This window comes from Ailuropoda melanoleuca, chromosome 4 (genome assembly GCF_002007445.2).
Source record: "Ailuropoda melanoleuca isolate Jingjing chromosome 4, ASM200744v2, whole genome shotgun sequence".
In the NCBI taxonomy this organism is placed as follows: domain Eukaryota; kingdom Metazoa; phylum Chordata; class Mammalia; order Carnivora; family Ursidae; genus Ailuropoda; species Ailuropoda melanoleuca.
This window is the reverse complement of record NC_048221.1, coordinates 39,905,608-39,927,882: the sequence shown is the minus strand read 5'-3', so window position 1 is coordinate 39,927,882 and position 22,275 is coordinate 39,905,608.

Genomic DNA, 22,275 nt, shown 5'->3' with positions numbered 1-22,275 from the left:
GATGGACAAAGCTCGGGTCCTTGAAGAATGACAAGGACAAAAGTTTCCCAACATTGGATTATTACATAGACAAACATTTACTGCTGTGAGCCATTGAAATTTTAGGACTCATTTGTTATAGTCCACAGTGCTTCTCCTAACTAAGATAATCAGATAGGACTTTGCCCTAAGTGACTTAAGGGTCTATAAGAAAATACATATTACAGTAGGTTGCCTTATAACTGTTAGCTGATAGATGTGTCTGAGCAGGTCAAGCCCTTTCAGATTTTGAGACCTTATGGCCATAATCGGACAGTTCTTCCTTTTTCCTATTCCTTGCGTCCATTTTCCTATTGATTAGGAAGCCATGAAATGAAAGCCCAGACTCTTGTGTTTCACTTTTGTCTCTGTTCCTACCACTCACCCTCCAATTGGTGAAACTTGCCAGGCTGAGAATGGGTCAGCACACTGTCCTGAAACTGTCTACCACCCTTTCTGTCTGCCTTCACTCTGCCATGCTGGCATACTGTACACTGAGAAACTGGTTCAAGATGTAATTAAAAATTTAAATAAAATAGAGTAATCTAAGAGGCAAGGTTTCTGTAGACTATGAATATAATATGACATCAAATTAACTTTTAATGACTGCTTTAGAATGACTCAAGCCTTATCTTAAAATAGCCCTTGCAAAATATTTATGTTTTGCTTTTAGCTGATCCAAAATAAGTCTCTTAAAAGCGTAAGTACCATTTCTAGGAAATGCCTGACATCTTCCTCCAGTCAGCTATCATTGGTTAGTATTGTTAAAAACTTTCTTCGTTGTGGCTTGACAAAACGTATCCTATAATTTGTTTCTATGACTTGCATGATTTTTATTAACTATCAGGTGGCATACACAAATAAACCTTGAGGTCTCATGTGTCAGTACAGTTCAGCTGATCCAGGCCTGGCTCAGCTGGTGGATCTGGTAATGTTGGCTTGCTTAGACATGTGGGAGTTGGCAGGGAGTCAGCTGCTCCAGACTGGGTTTGGATGGGGTTACTCAGCTCTGTTCCACACATCCCCCATCCTGCCCTAGGGAGCAGTGAACCAGCCCAGGAACATCCTTCTGCTGGCAATGACAGAGACAAAAGAGTTATGCTCAATCTTGCAAATAATTTTCATGCTCTGTTTGCATCATGACTGATGACATCCTGTTGGCCAAAACAAGCCATATGATCCAATCCAGGTTCAAAGCGTAAAGCAATACACTCATCCTTTCATTGGGAAGATCTGCATGATTCTATGGCAAAGGCAGGTCCTACCAAAATCTAGTGCTTGGATTCTCTGTTTTCACCTTGGAAGGTGCGATTAAGGCAGTTTACTATAATCATCTTATTTTCCCATCAGAAGATACTAACTTCCCAATTTAAGCTTCTTTCTTAAACACCTACATTTTCCCATTTGAAGCAAACTCTTTTTTGATTAATATTAAGAAAAAAAAAATCTATGTCCTTAACCAGAACAAGTTAGCTAAGAGGCAACAAAGCAATATTGTTAAAGGAATTTTTAGTCTTAAAATTTCAGCCAATAGCTAAATTTATCTTTCAAAGAACAAATGTAAATATTCATAAATGTATTCATTCAACAAATATTTGTGGCACTAATAATTTATAGAAAGCCCAAGTGCTTTAAGGGACAAAATGTTAATAAGACAACGTCTGCATTTTTAGATGAATCGAAATTGGAAAAATGACCCCTCCCAGAACCACTACTGAAATAATTCATAACAGTACAGAAACCCAACAAGGAAAGGGACTCTTAAAATTTGTTTTGTGCCATTTAATATGGTTCTCATCACAACTTCGACTAAAGAGCAGTGTATATTAGTAGATATGTTACTTAGTGTTAAAATGTTTGCTAATAATCCATGATATTGGATAGATATGGGATTTTCCCACAGAGCTCTGTTAAAAAGGAAGCTAGGAATCAAACAGAAAACTTGAGAGGCATTATCTTTGCATGATGAGTTGGAATGAACCCGCCGTAGAAAAGAGTAGCAGTCCTGAGACCACTGTCCTAGAAAGGACTGCTGACAATGTTGGCTCTTGGCTGGCATCTGAGAACTGAGATTTTGAAAGGCTCCCCACCATGTCTAGAACTGATAAGCATGTCTCACTAAGCTGCGTAAGCTGTTTATGCAAACAATATGATTTGTGCTGTACACCAATTTTTCTTCAGTGAGTCTGGAATTTTGGTACATACTAGGCAGCATATGCCTCTGTGACCAACACCTGGTAAAAACCCTGGGCTGTGAGTCTGATGAGCTTCCCTAGTAGACAATGTTTAATATATGCTGTTACAACTTACTGCTGGGAAATTAAGCAAGTCCTGCGTGACTCCATTGGGAGAAGGCTTTCAGAAGCTTGTGCCCACTTTCCTAAGACCTTCACCCCATGAGTCATTTCCCTTTTCTGACTGCCATAAATCATGGCTTGAGAACCTCTGTATGTTGAGTCCTGGGAGTCCTCCTGGTGAATCATTGAACCTGGGAGCGGTCTTGGGGACCCTTAACTGAAGTACCATTCTTCTATTTCTTTGTTCTTAGCTTTTGAAAGTGACCTTGTATGGCAAACTCATTCATCCTTTCAATGGAAATTTTCTGGACTCCAACTATGTAACAGTCATTGGGATAAAACTGGGAATAAATTTGTGAATAAGACCTACATGGCACCTGCCTTCATGGAACTTTGATTCAACAAACAGGGGTTGAAATAATAGACAACAAATTTATTTTTAGCATGTCCTTCCTCTACACCTTTTTTCTGCTAGTGTGGGAAACATGCCAATGTAAATAGAGGACCCATCTCCTTAACAAAACATTTCACTAAAATTTATTGCTTGGCTTTTCTGTCTTCCCTAGGGAAAAAAATTATATAGATAAGTGTAGCATATGAATTTAAAACTCTGTGAAGGTATCATGACAATAATTAGATAAGCATTGTCCTGTTATGTAGGATGATGCTAAAATGGTTACTGTATATTTTTATAACTGAATTTGCCAAAGTACTCCAAGGACTCTACTTACAAGAGAAAATAACAGATGTCATACATGTGTCATAACTAGAAACTCTACTGCTATGAATTCTGACAGCAAATTTCAATAATGAATTTGTAAGTGGAAACAAAACATACTGGTATTGTAATTGATTTTTAAAGCAACTTCAATATTCTTGAAATAATTAGGTCAATGTAATATTTGAAATGTTAAGTGTGGGTTTCAAAAGGAATCCAATGATGAAGGGAAAAATGATGAAGCATTATTACCCCTTTGGAATTAAAAAAAATTACAGTGACATATTGGAAATTTAAATTGCTTGCCTCCTTCAGCTTTATGCACAGTTTTTTCTGGGTGCAAATCGGCCTCCAGTTTTTATTTTAAGATGTTCTTAGAACGTATGAACCAGATTAAGTTAGCTTCCATCTGCACAAAAGTGGGAAGATTTCACTGCCTGTTGTATCGACCAGCAAATATTTTCTCTTCTTACATCAACTTCTGCTGGGAGATTGAAAAAAATTAGGTGGAGGAGAAAGAAGTGCCACCATGATCTAATTTCTTTCAATTACTTTGGGTCTTACTGGAGCATACATCTTATATTTTATGGACACCCATTCATCTCCTGTGCTTTGCTGCCTTTGTAATCTCATCATTAACAATATATGAGAAGAGTAGTTCTTCAGATTTCGGCATAACTGTGATTTGTTCATGGCTGCCAGCACACTGGGGGTGGATTGGCTTTTGTTATGAATCATTTGTGCACATGATTTAATACATGTTAGGGCCATAAGTCTGGCTTTGATTTTTAAACATTTGACAGATCGAGTCAATCTTGCGTGAACATAAGTAAAATGCAGTGTGCGCTCAAATATCATCTCCTTAAGCATGGGTTTTTCAGCCATGTAATCATTTGAGGTCACGGCTGTCGTGAATTCACAATCATTTTGAATTAGAATTTAACCTGTGCTTGTTGCCCAAAATCTTGAACGGAGAGAACAGTCAAGAGAATTTGAAAAGATATTGAGTAAGAAGCATTGAAAACATTAAATTTAGTGACAAAGATGAGTTTGGCATCAGAAGGATATGTGTTTAAACTTCTGGATTTTTTTATGTCGTGTATACTTGAGGTTAATCAACTTTCAAGAACTTATTTATTCGTAAAATGAGTCTACAAACAGGACTTGCCTCCTGAAATTTTTTCAACATTAAGTGACATAATTCTTGACACAAAATTATCTCAGTGACTCAAAAATATCACCTATCACATACAATGTACATTTTTTGTAGTTTAACACACATAAAAGTGTACAGAGCCTAACTCGAAAGGTCAGTAAAGTTTCAAAAAGTGAACACATCAGTGTAGATAGCGCTGAGATCAAGAAACTGGCTATTATAACATGTTCCTTCCAGAAACGACTTCCCATCACACAGGAAAAATTATTACCTGACTTCTTTTCATCACACATGAGTTTTACTTACTTTTGAACTTCACATATCGATTCTTTCTGGTTTTCTAGAGGTGCTCTCCTGTTGTCTGTGAATAAAGATGGATTCTTCCTTTCCAACTCTTGTCTTTCCCCCACTTCCTGCATTGCACTGGAGAGGAGTTCCCATATAATGTTGACGAGAAATGGTGATAGCGGTCATCTTTGTCTCATTCTTCTTTTCAAGCAGAAACTACTTAATATTGACCAGGATCCATGATCTTTGCTGTGTTTTCAAAGAGGTAGTATTATGTTAAGAAAATTCTTACCTGTTCCACTTTGGTTTTTTTGCGTTTTTGAGTGGTTTTATAATTTCATCACAATCTTTATCTGCATCCATAAGATTTGCCTCTTTTTGTGGTTAGTGTGTCAAATTACATTTTTTCCCCAAATGTTAACCAACTTTGTGTGCACGGACTAAACCTCACTTAATTGTGGTGTACAACCTTTTCTGTATAGTTTTGGATTTCGTACAATATTTTGTGAGGATTTTACATCTCTGTTGTTGGAAAAGATTTGCCTGTAATTTTTCTTTCTTGTAATGGCTTTATCAGGATTTTTGCCAAACGTATGTTGGTCTCATTAAACAAGGGAGGCTTGTCCTTTTTTTGAAATTCACATTTTCTTTTTTTTTTTTTTAAGATTTTATTTATTTATTTGACAGAGAGACAGCCAGAGAGAGAGGGAACACAGCAGGGGAGTGGGAGAGAAAGAAGCAGGCTCCCAGCAGAGGAGCCCGATGTGGGACTCGATCCCGAAACGCTGGGATCACGCCCTGAGCTGAAGGCAGACGCTTAACGACTGCACCACCCAGGTGCCCCACATTTTCTTCCTTAAGTGTTTGAAAAGGCTCACCACTGAAACCATCTGAACTTAGGGTTTCTTGTATTGGGTCTGGTAATTAGTGATTTTTTAAAAGATTGATTGATTGATTTAAGAGAGAGAGAGAGAAAGCACACATGTGCACATGCATGTATGCATGTGTGAGCAGGGCGAGAGGCAGAAGGAAAGGGAGAGAGAGAATTTCAAGCAGACTCCCTGCTGACCCCGGAGCTGACACATGGCTGCATCTCGAAACTCTGAGATCATGACCAGAGCTGAAATCAAGATTCAGATGCTTAACCCACTGAGCCACCCAGGCACCCCCGGTAATCACTGATTTTTTAAAAAATGTACTTTTTATCTAAATTGTCAAATTTATCTTTTGTTCTTTTTGTTGCCTTCCTTTACTTTCTTGGGGGTAATTTGTACTTCTCTTTCTAGTTTCTTAAGATAGATACTTAGTTCATTGGTTCTCAATCTTTGTTTCTTCCTAATATATGAATTTTAAAGCATAAATATGCCTCTAAATACTGTATCACGTGTGTCTTGGAAGATTTGATATTTATTATCATTTCATTCCCAAGATTTCCTAATTGTTTTTTTGATTTATTTCTTGACCCACATTTTATTTAAAAATGTATTGGTTAATTTCCAAGAAGCTGAAGGATATCCTAGTTGTTTTTTTTTTTTAGACTAATTAGTTAATTAATTGCCATATGTTCCAAAAACATAATTTGAATGAATTAAATTCCATGCAATTTATTTAGTTTTATTTGATGATATGTCATATACTTTATTTTGGCAAATATTCTCTGTGGACTCACAAAGGGTGTATATTCTTTCACTGCTGGGTGCAGTGTTCTATGAATGTCAATTGGGTCTATGAATGGCAAATTAGGTTAAAAGTATTATTCAGATCTTCTACCACATTACTGATTCTAGTTGTTAGGGATTGGTGCTCTGGTATCTTGCCCATGATTACATCTCACTTTTGAGTGGAAGTCACTAATCTATAGTTTAACTTATTAATTCTGGTACTTAATTTTAGTGGAAAAAAAAGTCTTAAATTTGACAGAAATTAAGTCTTCATTTATCAATTGATACTTGAATATTAATATCAATTTATTTAGAATTTACATGTAGAACATTGCTTTATTTAGTTGAAAAGCCATCTGAATTCTTATTTATTGACTTATTCATTAATTTAATTTTTCTAGAAGACCTTGTTGTCATAAGTCATGACATATTTTCTTCTTGGACACCTAACGGTTGTTGAGAATGAAATGCTAAATCTTATTTTATAGCTCGGGCAGTGGGTAATACTAATGATACCTAATTGTTCTGAAGTTGGAAAGTTAACTAGACCAGCTTATGCCATAACAATTAGGGCTTCATTAACTCTACGTAATTAGTCATCCAGTGTTCCCAAGTGGAACCCTCAGAGGATTTTGAAATGGTATATGAGTGAACTGTCAGCCCAAGATCTCCAGTTGATAACTGTTTTTCATATAAATAAGCTAAATATCTCAGGCCAAAATATTGAAACATTCGTTGCCAAGCAGGGGGGTCTATTGTGTCTAATAGGATAATACTCTAACCATAAGGCTATGATTCAATTCAAATATAAGTGATATGATTCTAAAGGTAGTGTTTATGAATGAGCCAATTGGACAGGTTTTCAATATCAGACACTCAGTTATCATCTAAGAAGTTGCTTCACTGGTAAATTTGTTCTGACCTGTCATATCTAAGAGCAAATATATGGGACTAACACAGTTGGCTTATTGCTGGGAATTCATTTTCAGCTTTTTAATGCATGTACTTGATACAGTTGTAGTTTGGAAGTTTAAAATTTGTTATTGTGTATTCCAAGACTATCCATTCACTGAAAGAAGATAAGCCTTGCCAAAATGTTGCAATATTTCTTTGCCAATCTTTTCTTTTTGTAATTGCCTTGTCTCTGAAAGTAAGAGCTACAATGAATGAAATGTGTTTTTATCGGAGCATTTTAAACAATCGCTGATAAATATTGATTGTACCCAACGCCAGTGGTCCAACAGTTTAAAAAATAGATGATTCCTATTTTTCTCTAATCCAAAAAGCAGACATGTTTCCATGTTCACAAAATGGTAAAAAAAGTTTCACTTTCAGTTTTAACTTGTCTTCTGAGAGCTTAAAGTAATGCTGCTTAGAAATAGCTGGATGCCCAGCACTGCAATTAGAAGGAGGCGGCGTGGGAAGGAGCCTGCGTATACCTTCTAGGAATTTGGTTTTTAATATTTGGAAACCCTGTGTTACAATTGGCAGAAGTGATATTGATTATAAAGAGGAGTTAGACTAGTGGGGAAATAATATTTTGGGGGTATTCTTATTTTTATTTTCTATGCATTTTGTGATTGAATATCTGTCCCATCCTATCTTACCGTGAAAAATATTTTCCATCCATTTTCTCCCAAAGCAAAGTGTGCTTTGATATTCAAAGATAAACTGCAAGATTTCCATGTAAGAAAAGAAGCTTAACTTTCAAAGCCACCAGAACACAGTGACCGCATTCCTAGTCTTAAAATAATTATTTTGAATGCATATCACAGATTTGGTCATACTGCACATTTTTAGTTCCTTTATTCTGGAATTGCTATAGCTGATTTTCCTTATATGTATTAGAAAAAGCGCATTAGATAGAATGCTCTCTAGAATTCCTTATAATGAGGCTAAAGTTTGTGTTTTAAGCATTAAGCCACTTTGCTTTTTCTCTCTTTTAAGGTAAGACTCATAAAGAAAAAAAAAGCATAAAAATCTTTTAAAATTAGGAAAGAACACGATTTGGGTTTTTTTTTTTTATTTTCAAAATAAGTTTTATAGTAGATCACAATTCTAAGACTATTGGTGTGTTGACTTCCCTAAGATTTTCATCTTAAACTTTACATACTCAAAACTGTGGCAGATGACAAGCGTTGGTAAAGAAACTGATTTATTTTAGATTCAAGTCCCTCATCTATTAGTATTAGGTTTGCCCAAGTAAGTTTTAACTATAGAATCTCTATAGCTTTGGGATCTTTATTTTGTATAAAAAATGCACAAGGATTAGTGTCATGGTAATATGATTTAAATGATATTCTTTCATAATGGCCTTTTAAAAAATTCTAGGTAACAAGTTATTCCTTATGATATTTTAGATTGCTTTCCTTGACTAATATAATAAATGTCATAAATTTAAAAATAAAAATATTCTAAAGTTTTTTAAAATGAATTATACAATGAAAAGTAGAATGGAATCCTTGCAGTACATTTTAAAAAACAGTGATAAAATATATATAAGATATACTTTACCATTTTAACCATTTTTATGTGTACAATTTAGTGGTCTTAAGTATATTCACTGTTATACAATCATCGCTACTGTCCACTTCCAGAATAGTTTCATCATACCAAGCAGAAACTTTATTTATTAAACAGTCACTCCACGTTCTCTACCCGTCCCCCCCACCCCAGCCCCTGGTAATCTCTATTCCACTTTTCTCTATGTATTTGCCTATTCCAGATTCTCTTATAAGTGGAATTATGCAACACTTGTCATTTTGCATCTGGCCTATTTCACTTACGTATTTTCAAGGTTCACCCATGTTGTAGCATGTGTTTGAATTTTCCTCTTGTTTAAGGCTTAATATTATTCCATTGTGTGTATATGTGTACATGCATGTATACATATATATTGCATTTTGTTTATCCATTTCTTTGTTGATAGACATTTGGATTACTTCCACCTTTTGGTTATTTGAATAGTGCTGCTGTGGACATTGGTATGCAAGTATCTGTGTAAATCCCTGCTTTCAATTTCTTCGCATATATATCTAGAAGTGGAATTGCTGGTCGTATGGTAATTGTGTTGAACTGAAGAATCACCAAACTGTTTTCCTTAGTGGCCAGACCATTTTACATTCCCACCGTGAGTTATGAGGGTTCCAGTTTTGCCATATCATCATCAACGTTGTTATGTTCTTTTTTTAGTAATAACTATCCTAATGGATGTGAAGTGGTATCTCATTGTCAGTTTGCATTTCTCTAATGACTAGTGATATTTAGCATCTTTTCACGTGCTTGTTGGTCGTTTGTGTATCTTCCTTGGAGAAAGGTCTATTCAAGTTCTTTGACTGTTTTTGAATTAGGTTATTTGTTTTTTTGTTGTTGTTGAGTTGTAAGAGTTTTTAAAAATATATTCTGGATACTAATGCCTTATCAGATACATGATTTACATATATTTTCTCCCATTCTGTTGGTTGTCTTTTACTTTCTTGATAGTTTCCTTTGATGTACAAAGGATTTTAAATTTTGATGAAGTCCAGTTTATCAGTTTTGTCTTTTGATGCCTGCGTTTCTGGTGTCATAGCCAAGGTATCATTATCCAGTTCAATCTCATACAGATTTTTCCTTCGTAGTCTTCTAAAAGGTCGATAGTTTTATCTCTTAAGTCTAGGTCTTTGATCCATTTTGAATTAATTTTTGTATATGGTGTAAGTTAAGGATTCAACTTCATTCTTTTGCATGTGAATATCCAGTTTTTCCGGCACTGTTTCTTAAAAAGAATGTCTTTCCCCGTTGAATGGTCTTGGTACTGCTGTTGCAAATCAATTGAACATTCATGTGAACATTTATTTCTGGCATCTTTTCTATTCTTGGTGTTATATTAGTACCATACTGTTTTGACTGTTGTACCTTGTATTAAGTTTTGAAATTAGGAAGTGTGAGTCCTCCAAATTTGCTCTTTTTCAAGATTGTTTTGTTACTTGAGGTCCCCCTTGAGATTCCATACAAAATGTTGCATGGGTTTTTCTATTTCTGCAAAAAAAATAGCATTGGAATTGTGATAGAGATTGCATTGGATCTATAGATTGTTTTGGATTGTATTGTCATCCTTAATGAGTACTAAAATGTTTTCATTTACTTAGGTCTTTCATTTCTTTAGGTAATGTTTTATAGTTTCTAATGTTTAAGTCTTGCCTCTGTAAATTTATTCTTAATTATTTTATTCTTTTCGATGCTACTGTAAATTGAATTTTCTTAATTACCTTTTTCGTTGGTCATTGATAGTGTATAAAAGTACAACCAGTTTTTGTGTTGCTTTTCTAACCTGCTACTCTGTTTATGAGCTCTTATAGTGTGTGTGTGTGTGTGTGTGTGTGTGCGTAATCTCTAGGGTTTCTACAGATAAGATTATGTCATCTATGAACAGATATAATTTTATTTCTTGCTTTTTAATTTGGATTTCTTTATTACTTTCTCTTGCGTAAATGCTCTGACTTAAATTTCCTATACTCTGCTGATAGAAATGATGAAAGTGAGCATCCATCCTTGCCTTGTTCCTAATTTTAGGAAAAAAGTTTTTAGTGTTTTACTACTGAGTATGGTATTATCTATGAGTTTGCTCACATGTGCAGTATGTTTTTAAGATCCTATACTCCCTACCAAATTTATAGAACTTAAATAACTTGTACAATTCATTATTAAAATGAACTTGGGAATGTGCACTCCTAAATGTTATTTCTAGAATGTCTTTAAGTGTTTGTAACAGGGATGCTTGGGTGCCTCCATCAGTTAAGCATCTGCCTTCAGCTCAGGCCATGATCCCAGAGTCCTGGGATTGAATTTCGCATCATGCTCCTTGCTCAGCAGGGAGCCTGCTTCTCCCTCTGCCTGCTGCTCCCTGCTTGTTCTCTCTCTCTCTGACAAATAAATAAATAAATAAATAAATAAATAAATAAATAAAATGTTGAAAGAATAAAAAAAATAAATGTTTATAACATAAAACCCAAATAAGAACGGCTTAAAGAAGATTTGGGGGGTGCCTGGGTGGCACAGCGGTTGGGCGTCTGCCTTCGGCTCAGGGCGTGATCCCGGCGTTGTGGGATCGAGCCCCACATCAGGCTCCTCCGCTGTGAGCCTGCTTCTTCCTCTCCCACTCCCCCTGCTTGTGTCCCCTCTCTCGCTGGCTGTCTCTGTCTCTGTCGAATAAATAAATAAAATCTTAAAAAAAAAAAAAAGAAGAAGATTTGGGTCAATTTTTCTCTTGTGTGGTGAGTTCAGAAGGGGGACTCTAATAAAGTAGTTCCACAAAAACATTAGGATACTTGCTGCTCCGTATCTTTGGGATAGAGCTCTCTTCATTATATGCAATGTCGATGGAAGACTGGGCCAAGGGCAAAGGCTCTTACTTACTGAACTTCTTTCTTTACAAAGAGCTTTTCTGGAAACTTCATTCATTTACTTCCACTTACATCTCATAGGCTGGAGTTTATTTGCACGGACACCCCTCTGTGCAATGGGTCCAAGGAAGAGCAGTTTTTAAGATGGGCACATTGTTTAAGTCAAGGAAGAAGGGTAAAATGGTTATTGTGACATTCACGATCTGTTCTTCATTATTGTGCATCATAAAAAATAAGGGAGGCGATATCAGTATCTTAAATATATGTGTGCAAATGGCTGGTATGCAGTAAATATTTCAATAAATATTTATGCAACAAAATGAATGACTGAATATATCTGTATGGAATTTTTGAAATGAAAATATCAGGAAGTTGCTTTTAGACATACTTTCCATTTTGCCTTAAGAACAACAGTGAAAATAATAGGTTTCTTACACCCTTCACATTCTCTGAATGTTAAATATTGTATTTGCCTGATTTAGATGAGTGGCAAAAATGAATAAACTTTCTAGCATCACTCTATGGACCCATTTTTAGGTCACTCAATATTAAACAATTAAACCTGATAGTAAAAGATAATTTAGGGGAGGTAGATTTAAGAATTGAAAGTCCTCATCATTATTGTATAAAACACATATATAAATATTCACTGAAGGCATAAGTATCTCAGAACTCTTTGTCTTATATGATCTATTGCTAACTTATCCCAGTGTCTTATTTTACCTAACAATTTCATTGATATACTCTAGGCCAAGAAGATTCTCTGTTTGTCGTTGTTGTTGTTTCATTGCAGTTTAATTGAGATTTAACATTAAATTAGTTTCAGGTGTACAGCATAATGGCTTGACATTTGTATACACTGAAATGATCACCACTGTAAATCTAGTTATTATCCATCACCTTACAAAGTTACAAAATTATTTTCCTTCTGATGACAACTTTTAAGATTTACTCTTAGCAACTTTCAATTATGCACTACAGTACTGTCAGCTGTGCTCACCAGGCTGTACATTCCATCCCCATGACTTATTTATTTTATAACTGAAAGTTTGTACCTCTTCACCCCCTTCACCCACTGTGCCCACACCCCTAACCCTCCTCCCCTCTGGCAACCACCAATCTGCTCTCTGTATCTATGAGTTCAGCCAAGAAGATTCTTGGAAGATAAGTACCTTACAAGAGCCAATCATATTTTTCACCTTAAAAATTAAAATGTTCTCTATTTACTCTTGCTTTTCATATGCATTAGTTAAGGAATGCAAATTACACAATTAGATGCACTTTGTTGCTCAAATGAAAATTCCATATGCCAAAATCTCAGCTCAAGAGTGCCAATTGGTAAAAGCCAACCTCAGACCCTGCACTGCATATTGATTTATATTTTTGCTTGCTTAAATCTTTCCTACTTGAGAGTTTAAAGTATCACTCTTCATCGTCAGTCTTGTTTTGTTAGAATGCTTTTGATTTCTCACTAGGAGTGGAAAGTGATGGGTTGAGATTAGATAGTTAGACAGATTCACCGAGTGTTGAAATGTTATTTACCACTGTTTTCCTTCTATATCACAAGGTAAAAATGAAGCAAAATGAGAGATACAGTAGAACAAGGGGATAGTGCTACTTTAAATGGACCTCTCAACACAAATCAGAAATTCTCTTTATGAATACATCAAGGTTTTTTTCATATAGTATAGAATAAAAGGCTTGAAAATATTTTACTTTTCATCCAAGTGATTTTTAAGTTCTGGGATAACAGGCCCAAATGTTTTATAATTACATCACAATGGGTAACATTTATTGAACAAGTACATAGGCTAGGCCCTCTGTTAAAAGCGAATTTGTCTTATCACATGTAATCCTTACAATAACTCTGTCAGATACATAATTTTATTATCCCCATGTTATAAATGAATTTACTCAACCACAGAAGCACAAAGTTAATAGACGGTGGAGCCAGGACTAAAATTCAGATAATCTTTATGTAAAGCTCATGGTCTTAGCTATTAGGCTATATGCATACGTGTATCTATATATGGAGGGGTGTGTATGTTCGTGTGTGTGTGTAAGTGTGCATACTAAACTTAAGAACACATTTCTTAGCATCTATGAAGAAGCATAAATAATTAACAGAGAAAGATTTAAAATTGTATTTTTATTGGCATTTAGGTCACTTAAAATGATGTATAAATTATGTCATTCAGAAGAGACAAGTTGATGCATTTATTGAAAATTATCATATGGAAACATAAGAGATATTGATTAGGGTTACCTTAACACAAACTAGATCTAAAAACATGTTTGCCTTCATTGTTTAGTTACATGGGAAGTGTTGCCCCAAATAAATGTTAAGAATAAGATGTAGCAGAAAATAATTCCACCTCATAAAATTTTAGGTTCACGTATATTGGGGGAACAAAAAAAAAAACACGGTTTAGAATTTAAAAGCTATTCCAAGGTATTGCATTAAAAATAACATTGTGTCCTACCCTAATAGTCTTTACTATTTCAAGTAGTTCTATTTTATACCAAGATCCATCTGATATAATTACTAATCTACCAACAGACATTTTTCCCTCTAAAGTGGTGCCGTAATTTTGGGTCCCAAATTCTACTGTGCAGGATAAGAAATGATATCAGTTTACAAGAAACATTAATCCTTTCAAAAAGTATAAATTTACTAAGAGAGCTTTAAAACAACAGAACAAAACAATTGAATGCTTAGTGGGCTCGAAGAATTGACATAATAGATTTGCATTTTTACATGTAAATTAGACTTTGTGGGCCTTATTATATTCAAAGTCTATGGTTTTGTTTCTTACTATTAATTAGATCATATTTTAACTATAGTAAAGGAAACATAAGGCAGTAAAAATCTAAAATTTCAGAGAAGCTGTTATCACGTTAATATATTTACTATTCCATCTATTACATTTATGGACAAACTAAGCGAGAGGCAGTATAAACAAAAGCCCTTCCTAAAGGCTGTGCACCCAATCCTCCAGGTTGGGCACTCTAGAGGAAATCGAGTCAAGGCTCTGTGCCTCGCTTTCCCTACTAAGAAGGAGAGTAAGAGTCACCATTGTATGGGACATAAATTAGATAATGTATAATTTGTTTAGATAGAACTTAAAGTATGTACTTTATTATCTATTATTATATCTTTTTTACTAGCAGTGTAATCATAAAAATCTGTCTTTTCACTTACCTATCTGAATTCTATTTATTTTTGCCCTCAGAAATCCTACAATACAAATGTGGTTGTTTCACTGGGTCCAAACACATCATAAAGAAAAAACATCAGGAGGCTCTAAAAATGTTTGTTGCATTTTTGATGAAAGTCCTTGATTATTTGCTCCGTCATGCCTGCATTAATACATTTATTCAGTGACTAGCTTTTGAGTGCCTGTCACTGAGGACAAGGGATTTGACAAGATCAGCATGGTCTCTACTCTCAGGGAGTTTACAGCCATGATGGAGACAAACATTAGACAGTGATCACACATGCTACAAATCGGGACGCATCCTACAAAGGATAAGGGAATAGTGAGACATTTTAATGAAAAAACCCAACTGAGATTGGAGGGAAGAGTTTTCTGAGTAAGTGACATCTAAGATACGACCTAAAGGATGAGTGATAATTTGCCCAATAAATTAGTTTCTAGAGGCAGGAACTGAATGCTCGGAGTTCTGAGGCAGGAAAGGAAGGATGCAGTGTGGTGGGAGCGTGCTGAACAGAGGTAAGGTGGGGATGCATTTGACTGGAGTTTGGACAGGGGCAAGTCTTGGAGGCCTCACAGTTTGAGTGAAAAACCTAAGATTTTTTTTTTTTTCCTGTTTGTGTGAAGAAGCTGTTGAAGGGTTTAAAGCTGGAAAGAAATTGGACAGAGTTTGCATTTTGAAAGAAGTCTGGTCACCGTGTGGAGAATGGACTGCAAAGTCAGAGTGGGATCCAACAGGAGGCCATGATGGTTGCTGGATAGAAGATGTTGAAGTCTTGGATGCTTCGCATGACGTGCTGGCCCTGTAGTTGGAGGAGGAGACAGAAAAGTTTGGGGACATAATTAACGGAATTCGTTAGTGGAATAATGTATGACACACCTTTGTATAGAGCTCATTATGTGTGTTTCTTTCCCAAATATTTTCTATATTTCTTTCTCTCTTTGCTTTCAAATGCAGAGTTGCCATTTCATGGTGTTGCCGTACTATGCCACCAATAATGATTCTTACAGTCTTTGCTTCCTTCAAGAGATTTTTAAAAATTCCACCTTGCCCATAAAACTTGCTCTCAATTAGAATGAACTCAGTCCAGCATGCCTTGCTCATCACTCCATCTCCACGTGAGCATAATAATATTGTGCGGCATAAATGTCACCTGTGTAGGCACCTACTTCCTCCTGCTGCCCTCTTTCGAAAGCATCTTCAATGCCACAGCTATACCTTGGTCACATTACACAGCAGTTCACATTACTTTGTATTCAGAGAATGTTTCAGCAATTGATTTTTCTTGAAAGGTAAAAATAAGAACTTTTGTGACAGAAACCCAGAATCTGTATTTTAGAGAATGTTATGGATTTTTAAAATAGCAGCATTAAAACCAGTGCCTCGCACAGGGATTAGTGTGGATGTGAATGATGCTTTCTCTGACTCACTTTTTACAAGTCTGTCAGCCAAAGACACTTAAAAAATCTCTTATAAATACTGCTGATTTCAGTACTTAATCATGCCCCCCAACCTTGTTATTTAATTCTTTCACCTATGTTAGCTCTGTGACTGCCCATGTGACTAATTTTTTTAAGAACAAAAACCATATTTTTCTTTGTATCTCACAAGATATCTGTCCAAATTCCTAATGGTATTTCCACTGTTTTCCAGAGCTATACTGTGTTCCCGCAGCTCAGGGCATTCTTTTTGGACCTGCCTTACTTCTTTGGGGTCCCCCACCCTGGCTCAGCTGTAAGTGTATACATGCCCCAGCCTATATACTCTGGGTTTTTTCGCTCTGTCCATACTCCTTCAATCAACAATTATCTGCTTAGTTGTTGCTTATACCCCAATTTCTTTTGGAGCCATTCAAGGGTTAATTTTAATCTCACAACCTTGCCATATACACTGGAAGTTGAGTACATCTGCCTTTGGCTGTCCTCATGGGGATTTTACATCTTAACTATCTGATGTGTGATACAGTTCTCAGCATATGCATGTAATTTTATGGCTCAGTGATCTAGAAAGAAAGATAATGGAGAAATATCAAATAGTCAATTGATGTAAAATTCACATTTTCACCTAGGTTAATGTTTGTGGCAAAAAATTCTGGCGCTTCATGTATCCATTCTGTCCTTCTTTAGTAATAGAGCTGCCGATTTGGCATTGGGCACTTGGCCACCCAGCTATAGATTGGACTTGCTGGCTGCTCTTTCAAACACATGGAGACACACAAAGCAATGCTGGCAATGGCATGTGAAGGAAAAGTGCTGTGGTCTGAATGTGTGTGTCCCCCTAGAATTCATAGGTTGAAGTCATAACATGTAAAGATGATAATATTAGGAGATGGGGCCTTTGGGAGGTGCTAGGTCATGAGAGTGGAACCTTTATGAATGGGATTAGTGCTGTTATAAAAGAGACCCACACGGGGATCCCTCACTCTTCTACTATGTGAGGACGTGGGGAGCAGATGTCTACTGTGAGACAGAAAGAGCCCTCACCAGAACTTGACCAGGTTGGTGGCTTGATTTTGGACTTCCCAGCCTCCAGTACTGTAAGAAGTAAGGTTCTGTTGTTTATAAACTACCCAGTCTGTGGGAGCTGTTAAAGCCACTTCAACAGACTAAGACAGAAAAGTGACATGCACAACTTCATGACCTAAAAGCACAGGAACATGGCCACTTCTTTAGTTACTGGAAAAGGGAACGTGGTAGGATCTGGGGTAGCTATTACAGACCACAAAATAGAAACCATCTCTTATGGCTGATGGCGTACAAAGATAGAAGTGTATTGTTCAACAGATGACTGGATTAAGAAGCTGTGGTCCATATATACAATGGAATATTACTCAGCTATCAGAAAGAACGAGTTCTCAACATTTGCTGCAACATGGACGGGACCGGAGGAGATAATGCTAAGTGAAATAAGTCAAGCAGAGAAAGACAATTATCATATGGTTTCTCTCATCTATGGAACATAAGAACTAGGATGATCGGTAGGGGAAGAAAGGGATAAAGAAAAGGGGGGGTAATCAGAAGGGAGAATGAAACATGAGAGGCTATGGACTAAAACAAACTGAGGGCTTCAGAGGGGAGGGAGGTGGGGGAATGGGATAGTCTGGTGATGGGTAGTAAGGAGGGCACGTATTACATGGTGCGCTGGGTGTTATACGCAAGTGATGAATCATGGAACTTTACATCAAAAACCAGGGATGTACTGTATGGTGACTAACATAATATAATAAAAAAAATTATAATAAAAAAAAAAAGAAAGACAAAGCATGAGAGACTGTGGATCCTCAACATGGGACAGCAATGACAGCAGCCCTAAGTTACTTCTTTTATGATACTTGATTGATCCACTCTAACTTTGTTTTGGATAGAACAGCCAAACTTAAATCCAAATGCAGTGTTGTTTCCAAAGATTTCTAAAGAAACACCTCCTTTTTTGTTAGGTGCTTTATGATGTCTCATCGATCCCCACAGTTATCCAAAAATGTTGTTGATGATCCCATTTTACATGTGATCATTCCAAACACATACCTAGTAGTGGGAAAGCTTAGATTTGAACCCATCCCTTCTTGTCTCCAGTTTGCATTTAATAACCACACACTCTAAGGAGTACACGGTTACAATTCTTTCTGAAACTCTTTCTAAAATTAAAGTCACATATGAATAAAAAAACATATCCGTGCTTCTTCATGTAATGCTCAGCCCTATTATTTAGCTATCATAAGTCTATAGTATTAATGTCATCAAACTTTATGGAAGAGTTTTCGTTCAACAAGTTAATTCAATATACATTACCTAGCACCCCTGTGACACAAAAATGGGTTAGGTATATGTTATTCATTTGTTATAACTACTTAGCTTGTACCCTAAGCTACAGTACGGTATTTTCTAAGCCCTACAACACAGTGGCTCACAAAGCTAGCAGTTGTTTCTCTCCCCGATAGCAGTACAGAAGTAGGCAACTTGTCCATCATGGAAAGGCAGTTTTCCTCCACAAGGCCATCCATGGATCTAGGTACTGTACTTTCTTTCTTGTTTCCCCACCATCCTTTCAGGTAGCTGGTGGCAAAGCTTATTCCATAAAATACCAGACAGTATATATTTTTGACTTTGAGGGCTATGTAGTCTCTGATGCAACCTCGCGACTCTGCCATTGTAGCACTAAAGCATCGTAAACAAAGAGTGAATACACGAGAGTGCCTGTGCTCTAATAAAACTTTATTTACAAAAACAGGTGGTAGACTGGATTTGGCTCATGGACCATAGTTTGCCAGCCCCTGCCATAAAATATTGTTCTGTCCCACATGGTTGATGCTGGATTCCTACCACATCCATGTTCTAGCCCATTAAAAGGGGGAAGGAAGAAATGGAGGCCGGGTGATTTTCTTTAAAGGATGTGAGAGATGTTGCAATATCACTTATCCTCACAATCCCTTGCTAAGAAGCTAATTGTGCTTGACTTACAGGTAGGTTTAGAAATGTACTCTCTAGCTAGGCAGCTTGAGTCTATTTAAAATGCGAGGGGGAGATGGTTTAATCATGAAAAGGAAGTAAAAGAGAAAACTAGTCTTCTCTGCCACAATGTAGGTTGGTCCTTGAGTATCTCACAATTTAAAAAGGGATATAGTTAAATAACCAAATTTTTATACGTTTTGTCTTATTTTTTCAAGAATTTCTAGAAGTAGAGTCACTTGCTCAAAATAGTTCAATTTGATTCTACACAGACAAGCCCATAGTTAGATATATTGAAGTCACCTTTAGAAGTTGAAGTTTATAACAGTAAGAAATTCAATTCCCAAGCTCTTTGAGTCTAACTACAGCAAAGTCTAAGAAAAGAAAGCCGTAAGCATCATTTTCTTTAATAGTGTGCAATGATAAAAATCAGGAAATAATGTATCTCACACAATGACTTTTAATCCCAATAGGAAACAACTCATTGTTTCTCTTTTGCACTTTGTGATTCCAATTTTGAAACATATCTCTGGCTCTAAATATAATTCTAATAATATTTTTTAAACTTTGGTAGGACAAAAAAAGAAATATCCCATTAGAGAATAGAGGTTTGTTTTTTTTTTTTCTTTAATGATCTTATGCCAGTTTCTTACATGGAACATATGAGTATTCCAGCCTCTATCTAAGTATTCAAAATTCTGTTCACTCGCTATCATTGGAGACACTCATCACTCTATCTTAAAAGCAAAAAATTCTCCAAAAGGTAAGGAAGGAGATCATACATTCAAGGGATCCAAAACTCCTGGGAGAAATTTGACAAAGTGATACCTTAACGAAAATGTTTGAGGTTTTCTCACTCTTAAAGAAAGGGGCAGTAATCAGAAGGGGGAATGAAGCATGAGAGACTATGGACTCTGAGAAGCAAACTGAGGGCCTCAGAGGGGAGGGGGGTGGGGGAATGGTACGCTGGTGATGGGTAGTAAGGAGGGCACGTATTGCATGGTGCACTGGGTGTTATACGCAACTAATGAATCATCGAACTTTACATTGGAAACCGGGGAAGTAATGTATGGTGACTAACATAATATAATAAAAAATCATTAAAAAAAAAAAGAAGAAAGGTGATGGGAGATCAGATGGAAAGTTGTAACACAACGTGGACAAATGCTGAGCAGAGGGCACCTGAGGCATAAATATGTATGCATTATATGTGCTCCAATGTGGCTCCTTTCAGCTGAGAGCAGTTTTGCTCTTCACCTAGTGTTTCTATGGATGTCATCATGTATAAACAAAAATGAAACTTGCCTTGTGCTCAGTTCCTTAATATATCAATTACATTGGAATAAACTTGTGTTTTTGGAAAAAAAAGAATACAAGGGTTTTCTGTTTATTTTAAAAGTATAATTGACATACAAAATTATATTAGTTTCAAGTGTATAACATAGTGATTTGCCATTTATATACATTACAAGATGATCACTGTAATGTCTGGTTACCATCTGTCACTGTACAAAGTGAATACAGTATTGTTGCCTCTATTCCCCATACTGTATATTACATCCTCATGACTTACTTATTTTCTAGCTGGACGTTTGTACCTCTTGATCCGTTCTATCCATTTCGCCCATCCCTCACCCCACTTCCCTTTGTTCACTGTACCTAGGAGGTTTTGTTTTGTTTATTGGTTTGTTTTGTATTTTAGATTCCACACTTAAGTGAGATCATAGAGGGTGTTTGTCTGTATCTGTCTGATTTATTTCATTTAGCACAATACCTTGCAGGTCCATCGATGTTGCTGCAAATTGCAAGATTTAATTCTTTTTTAATGGCTTAGTAATATGCCATTACTATATGTGTGTGTGTGTGTGTGTGTGTGTGTGTGTGTGTGTCTGTCTGTCTGCTGTAGATATAGATATATAGGTCCTACATCTTCTTTATCTATGTATCCATTTATGGATACTTATGCTGCTCCCCTATCTTGGCTATTGTAAATAATGCTGCAATGAACATAGGGGTGCAGATATTTTTCTGAGTTAGTATTTCAGAAGTGGAATTGCTGGATGGTATGGTGTTTTTATTTTTAATTTTTTGAGGATCCCCCATACCATTTTCCATAGTAGCTGCACCAGTTTACATCCCATCCCCACCAGTTGGGCAGGAGAGTCCCTATTTTCTCTCCATCCTCACCAGCACTTGTTATCTCTCTCTCTCTCTCTCTCTCTCTCTTTTTTTTTTTTTTGATAATGGCCATGCTGACAAGTGTGTGAAATGGTATCTTATTGTGGTTTTGATTTGCATTTCCCTGATGATTAGTGATGTTGCGCTGAGTCACTCTCAGAATGCCATAGCAAAATGTGTTGATGGTATGTATGTAATCATTGGGTTTCACAGATGTCAGGGGTTTTTGTTGTTGTTGTTGTTTTGTTTCATTTTTTGTTTTTTGGGGTTTTTTTTGTTACATTGCTGGTCTAGATTTAAATTGAACTTGTCATGCTGGAGTGCATGTGTCCTTGTTCTGACTCTCCCGTTCTCGTTACTATAGTGACCAGCAGAAATCAGAAAGGAAGTGGAAAAGAGGAATCTTCATTTAAATAAACAGGTTCATCCAGCACCGCTTTAAGCAAGAGCCCTTTTTATTTTACCTTTGAAGGTTTATGTAGCAAGGATTGTTCTTGTATTTTGCAGTTTGGGATTTTATTCTCACACCTTTTAAAGAATCGGTTTATCGTTAATTGCAAAGAAATAATTGTAACAATTCCAGAATTTAAGGGTCAAAAGAAACAAAATATTTGTATTCTAGGTTACAGTTTTAACATTATGTTGACAGAAAGTATTCTATGAACTTCAGTATTTTCATTTTTTTTATTTAAAGCAGTGGTTTTCAACCAGAAACAATTTTGCAGTTTAGGGGATGTTTGGCAATGTCTGAGTCATTTTTAGTTGTCCCCAAAATGTGGGGCTACTACTGGCATCCCATGTGTAGAAACTAGGGATACTCCTAAACATACCACAATGCAGAAGACGGTCCTGCACAGCAGCCAACTATCCGGCTCAAGCTGTTAAAAGTGCTGAGGTTGTGAGATCCTACTTTA